Below are 6,936 nucleotides of genomic sequence, written 5' to 3'. Positions count from 1 at the left end.
CTTCAGAACAAGCGAAAGCAAAAGGAAAAGCCATGGCAATACCTCAGAAGGTATTTAAGGATGAATCCCTTCCAGCATTTAATGAGCCTATGACAGAAAAACAAGCTCAAGAATTTTTGAAATTCCTGAAACATAGTGAGTATAGTGTGGTTGAACAACTACACAAACAACAAGCGAGAATTTCTATTCTTGATCTATTGATGAATTCAGAAGCGCATAGGAATGCTTTGATGAAAAATTCTCAATCAAACATTTATTCCCGAAGATATATCCCTCAATAAACTTGATAGAATTGTGGGACATATAGCCGCTGACAATTACATAACGTTCACAGATGATGATGAAATACCAGAAGGCGGAATGGGGTCAGTAAAAGCTTTGAACATCACGACACATTGTCATGGTCATGTGTTGCCAGGAGTATTGATTGACAATGGATCTGCTCTCAACTTGATGCCTCTAGTTACACTTCGAAGAATGCCTCTGGATCAATCACACATGAAGAGTTATCAGAATGTGGTACGAGCATTTGATGGTACTCAAAAAGAAGTGCTTGGGAAAATGGAAATACCGTTGCTAATCGGCCCAGTCGTGTACAATATTGACTTTGTGGTGATGGACATCCACCCCACATATAATTGTCTATTAGGGAGGCCATGGATTCATTCAGCAGGAGCCGTTCCTTCTTCATTACATCAGAAATTGAAATTTGTTGTTGATGGACAACTAATATGCGTCAGTGCTGAAGAAGAAATCATTGCGTCTGTAACAAGCGATGTTCCATATATCGACACCAATGATGAGGCTCTTGAATGCTCTTTTCGAGCTCTTGAATTTGTAAATGCAACTTTTATTGCAGAAGGAAGCAAAATTCCATATCCCAGATTGTCTGATTGCACCAAGATGACGGTACAACAAACTTTAGGCATCGGAGCTAAAGCTGGGAGAGGTCTAGGAAAGAATCTTCAAGGGATTTTAGTTCCTATCAGTATAAAGATGAAAAAAGATCGTTTTGGGCTAGGGTTTAAGCCCAATCTTCAGCAAAAGAACAAAGAGATGAAAAGAAGATGTGAAGACAGAAAGGCAAAATTGAAAGGGGGGGAAATCTTTTGGAAACACATGTCTTTCCCACAGTTGAAGACAACATTCAGATCAGGGGGAACAATTAATGTAGAACAGCAGCTTATTGAAGCCTTTAAAGAAGAGAAGTTGACGAAAGATCAAGACATAGTTGAAGAAGCTATGAATGGATTATTTGTCAACATGATCATGAATGACAACAAAACTGGCAAATACTTGGATAGGATTCGACCATGTCTTCCTGGAGAAACACTCACCAATTGGACCACTGAAGATCTTCCTATAGTTTTTAATATTAATGCAGAGTAATATTCAGAACTAATCTTTATGTTTAGCTCAAAAATATGAAAACTTTTTGTTATCTTGTAAAAGAAATTATGTTAAATATAAGGAACTTTCTTTAAAATTTTCAGATGGCAATCATTCTTTACATTTTTTTACATTTTTACATTTATTTATTTCATAAATTTACTATATTCTTTCGGGAATATGTCCGACTTAAATTTGCAGGTGTCACCATGTTAATAGCATGTTTATTCCTAAATTTAATCCAGTGATAAATTTAGAGCAGCCCATATGTCTGGAAGAAATCAATGGTTGTGAGGATGAACTGGAATGTGATATTCCTACTGAACTATTAAGATTAGTAGAAAAAGAAGACAAACAAATTCTACCATACAAAGAAGAGGTTGAGACTGTGAATTTGGGAACAGATGAAGAAAGAAAAGAGGTGAAAATTGGCACTACTCTGACAATCCAGATAAAACAAGAATTGATAAATCTCCTTCAAGAGTTCAAAGATATATTTGCCTGGTCCTATCAAGATATGCCTGGTTTAAGCACAGATATAGTGATACACAAGCTTCCAATCAATCCAGAATATAAACCGGTTCAACAAAAGCTCAGAAGAATGAGGCCAGAAATGTTGTTGCAAATCAAGGAAGAAGTAATGAAACAGATCAATGCAGGTTTCCTACAGGCATCTAAATACCCAGAATGGGTAGCCAACATTGTTCCCGTACCAAAGAAAAATGGAAAAGTTCGAATGTGTGTGGATTACAGAGATCTCAACAAAGCTAGTCCGAAAGATAGCTTTCCCTTACCCCACATAGACACATTGGTGGACAATACTGCGGAGCATGCATGGTTTTCATTTATGGATGGCTTTTCAGGATATAATCAGATAAAAATGAATCCTGAAGACATGGAAAAGACGACATTTATAACCATGTGGGGCACATTCTGTTATAAAGTGATGCCATTTGGATTGAAAAATGCAGGGGCAACATATCAAAGAGCCATGGTAACTTTGTTTCATGACATGATGCACAAAGAGATTGAAGTATATGTAGATAACATGATTGCCAAATCCAGAACGGAAGAAGAACATATTCAAAATCTGAGAAAGCTTTTCCAGAGATTGAGGAGATATCAATTAAAGCTTAACCCCGCTAAATGCACTTTTGGGGTAACTTCTGGAAAACTTTTGGGATTTGTGGTCAGCAAAAAAAGAATTGAGATTGATCCAGATAAAGTCAAAGAAATTCAAGATCTTCCACCACCCAATACAAAAAAAGAAGTTCGAGGCTTTTTGGGAAGATTAAATTATATATCTCGGTTCATTTCTCAATTAACTGACAAATGTGATCCAGTGTTCAAATTACTTCGAAAGAACAATCCTGAAGTTTGGAATGAAGAATGTCAAGAAACTTTGGATATTATTAAGAAATATTTATCCAATGCCCCAATTTTAGTATCACCAATGCCTGATAGACCATTAATTCTCTACTTGACGGTCTTCGAAAATTCGATGGGATGTGTACTAGGACAGCATGATGAATCTGGAAGAAAAGAAAAAGCTATCTATTATCTGAGCAAGAAATTTACTGATTGTGAAGTTCGATATCCACCAATACAAAAATTATGTTGTGCCCTGGTGTGGACTACTCGAAGACTCAGACAATATATGTTATACCATACTACTTGGTTGATATCAAAACTTGATCCTTTGAAATTCTTAATGGAATCACCAGCTTTGACAGGCAGAATGGCTAGATGGCAGATGTTATTATCTGAGTTTGATATTATATATGTCAACCAAAAAGCGATAAAAGGAAGTGTCATAGCTGATTTTCTGGCCAGTCGTGTATCAAATGATTATCAGCCTTTGAACTTCAATTTTCCCGATGAAGATTTGTTGTGCATATCCATGAATGAAGAAGTCAGAACAAATGATGAATTTGCAACTTGGAAGCTTTATTTTGATGGAGCATCTAATGCTTTGGGACGAGGAATCGGGGCAGTGTTGATTTCTCCAGAAATGTTTATTATCCCTTTACAAGTAGACTGGAGTTCTTTTGCACCAATAACATGGCGGAATATGAAGCTTGTGTCATGGGGTTGAAAGCAGCTATAGAAAGAAAAATCAAATTTCTCAAGATATATGGAGATTCATCGTTAGTGGTGTATCAATTACGAGGAGAATGGGAAACGAAAGATCCCAAATTGTTGGAATACCGAAATTTTACCCTCGAATTAGTAAAAGAATTTGAGAGAGTTACCTTCAATTATCTCCCTCGAGAAGAAAATCAAATGGCAGATGCTTTGGCTACATTAGCTGCTATGTTTCAGGCAACTCAGAAAGTTGATATGATGCCAATCAAAATGCAAGTATATGAAATTCCTGCACATTGTTATAGTGTGGAAGAAGAGGTAGATGGTAAACCATGGTATCATGATATCCTGCAATATATCAAAAATCAAAGTTATCCACCAAATGTATCAGAAATTGATAAAAGAACTTTGAGAAGAATGGCTGCTGGATATTTTCTTGATGGAGAGATTATGTATAGAAGAAGCAGTGATCAAATGCTATTGAGATGTTTAAATACCAGCGAAGCTCGAAACGTTATTGAAGAAGTACACAGTGGAATATGTGGAACGCATGCAAATGGCCTTTCCATGGCCAGAAAAATAATGAGATATGGATACTATTGGGCTACCATGTACACAGATTGCATTGATTACGCAAGGAAATGTCATAAATGCCAGATATATGCAGACAAGATTCATGTACCCCCATCTCCTTTACATGTAATGACAGCACCATGGCCATTTTCTATGTGGGGAATAGATGTCATTGGGGCAATCACACCAAAAGCATCGAATGGACATTGCTTCATCCTTGTGGCAATTGATTATTTTACCAAATGGGTTGAAGCTGCTTCATACACCAATATTAAGAGGTCCACAGTCTGCAAATTCATAAAGAAAGAGATAGTTTGTCGATATGGCCTACCAGAGAGGATCATTACAGATAATGCTCTGAACCTGAATAACAAAATGATGACCGAACTTTGTGCACAGTTTAAGATCAAACATGCAAATTCAGTGGCATATCGTCCAAAGATGAATGGGGCAGTTGAAGCAGCAAATAAGAACATCAAGAGAATCATTACAAAGACTACTGAAACTTACAAAGATTGGCACGAAAAATTACCTTTTGCTCTATATGCATACCGAACTACTGTTCGAACATCTACTGGGGCAACACCGTTTTCTTTAGTCTACGGGATGGAAGCAGTATTACCAATTGAAGTTGAGATTCCATCGCTTCGAATATTGAGAGAAACAAAATTGGATGAATCTGAATGGATCCAAGCTAGAGTTGATCAATTGAACCTTATTGAGGAGAAAAGATTGAAAGCTATTTGCCATGGACAGATGTATCAAAAACGGATGATGAAGTCTCATGACAAAAAAGTACATCCAAGAGCATTCAAGAGGGTGATCTAGTACTAAAAAGATTTTGCCTATACATAAAGATTTCCGTGGGAAATGGATGCCTAATTGGGAAGGGCCATACGTTGTGAAAAAGGCCTTTTCCGGAGGAGCATTGATCTTGGCAGAAATGGATGGAAAAATTCTGAGAAATCCAATAAACTCGGATTCTGTGAAGAAATATTTTGCTTGAAAAAAAAAAGAAAAAAAAGGAAAAAGAAAAAGGGGTCAAGGTGAAAACCCGCAAAGGGCATCTTGTAACCAAAGGAAGGATTTGAGTTGAAAACCTGAAAAGGCGGCTCAAATGCAGGTTGATATTAGGCATCTGGCAATTGAACCCTCTTAAGATTTTGACAGTTTGGAAGAAACTTCACATCTACAAGCATTTCGACAACGTTTGAGATCTTCCAGACAAAGCTTACATCATTTCTCTAAATTGTGTCAACTTGATTAATTTAGAAATACTTATGCTTATAATTTGTTGAGACATTTGAATTTTTATTATTCTTATGCTTGCCATAACTTTGAATACAATTATATTTATTTCAAGTTCAATTTATTTGAGAGTCAATTTATTTTTGGAAATTCAATTTATTCTTTTCTATTTGAATTAACATAATTTTGAAATAATTTAAAGATTTCTGAATATCACTTTATGATTAATACTTTTAAATACATGGAATACAAAGTAGGCAAATCATCACTAGCTTAAAACCATGAACATCAAGATTGTTACAAGTGGTGCTACCGACAACAAGGTCAAATCCGCCAAATCTACTCATCAATTGCTCCAACCGATCACCATTCAGTTCTTGCACATCTGTTTTCAAAGATATACTAAGACAATAGAAGGCAACCTTTGTAGCATTGATTCCAGCAAAAAGAAACAAGACATTGATATCAATGGGAAACATGTCTCTATACAGATCCTTGTGCATGGTTTTTAAGGAAACCTAGAAGCATTTCCACTTCATCAGGTTCAAGTGGAGTAACTTTATTCCTTCCAACCCATACTAGATTCCATTTTCAGCACTCATCAAGAACATACTTCTGGACACTCGAAGGTGGCTCATTGTCATAAGCTTCAAAAGCCTTACAGATCCTTTCTGTCAATTTGGCACTTCCTGTACATGTTTATAAATAATTCAACTTTGTTCTTGGATTCCAAGAGGGCCATCATTTCTTTGTCAATAGAAAAGCATCAGCACATGGAGGAAGCAGAATAAGAGAAAATTTGTTCTTAATTGGCAGAATTATGAATATAGCCCTTTTTAGTGTAGCAGCATGGAAATGCTTCGAATCTACAAATTCTGGCTCTACATCAAATAAGTATTGTGATATCCTAGTCCAAACATTAACTGAAAGAGACTCAATAGCATCTTCTGGAAGTGTTCTTTGAGTTATCTGATCTGGTTGGACAGAACCAATCATTGAGTTTAGAAGATGAATTTGCCAATAGCATCTTCTGGAAGTGTTCTTTGAGTTATCTGATCTGGTTGGACAGAACCAATCATTGAATGTGGAAGATGAATGTGTTCATAGCATCTTCTGGAAGTGTTCTTTGAGTTATCTGATCTGGTTTGGCAGAACCAATCATTGAATGTGGAAGATGAATGTGTTCATAGCATCTTCTGGAAGTGTTCTTTGAGTTATCTGATCTGGTTTGGCAGAACCAATCATTGAATTTGGAAGATGAATGTTCATAGCATCTTCTGGAAGTGTTCTTTGAGTTATCTGATCTGGTTTGGCAGAACCAATCATTGAATTTGGAAGATGAATGTGTTCATAGCATCTTCTGGAAGTGTTCTTTGAGTTATCTGATCTGGTTTGGCAGAACCAATCATTGAATTTGGAAGATGAATGTGTTCATAGCATCTTCTGGAAGTGTTCTTTGAGTTATCTGATCTGGTTTGGCAGAACCAATCATTGAATTTGGAAGATGAATGTGTTCATAGCATCTTCTGGAAGTGTTCTTTGAGTTATCTGATCTGGTTTGGCAGAACCAATCATTAAATGTGGAAGATGAATGTGTTCATAGCATCTTCTGGAAGTGTTCTTTGAGTTATTTGATCTGGT

This window comes from Hibiscus syriacus, unplaced genomic scaffold (assembly GCF_006381635.1).
Source record: "Hibiscus syriacus cultivar Baekdansim isolate YM2019G1 unplaced genomic scaffold, ASM638163v2 tig00112221_pilon, whole genome shotgun sequence".
In the NCBI taxonomy this organism is placed as follows: Eukaryota; Viridiplantae; Streptophyta; class Magnoliopsida; order Malvales; family Malvaceae; genus Hibiscus; species Hibiscus syriacus.
The sequence above is the reverse complement of the archived record's forward strand: the minus strand, read 5'-3'. Positions refer to the sequence as shown.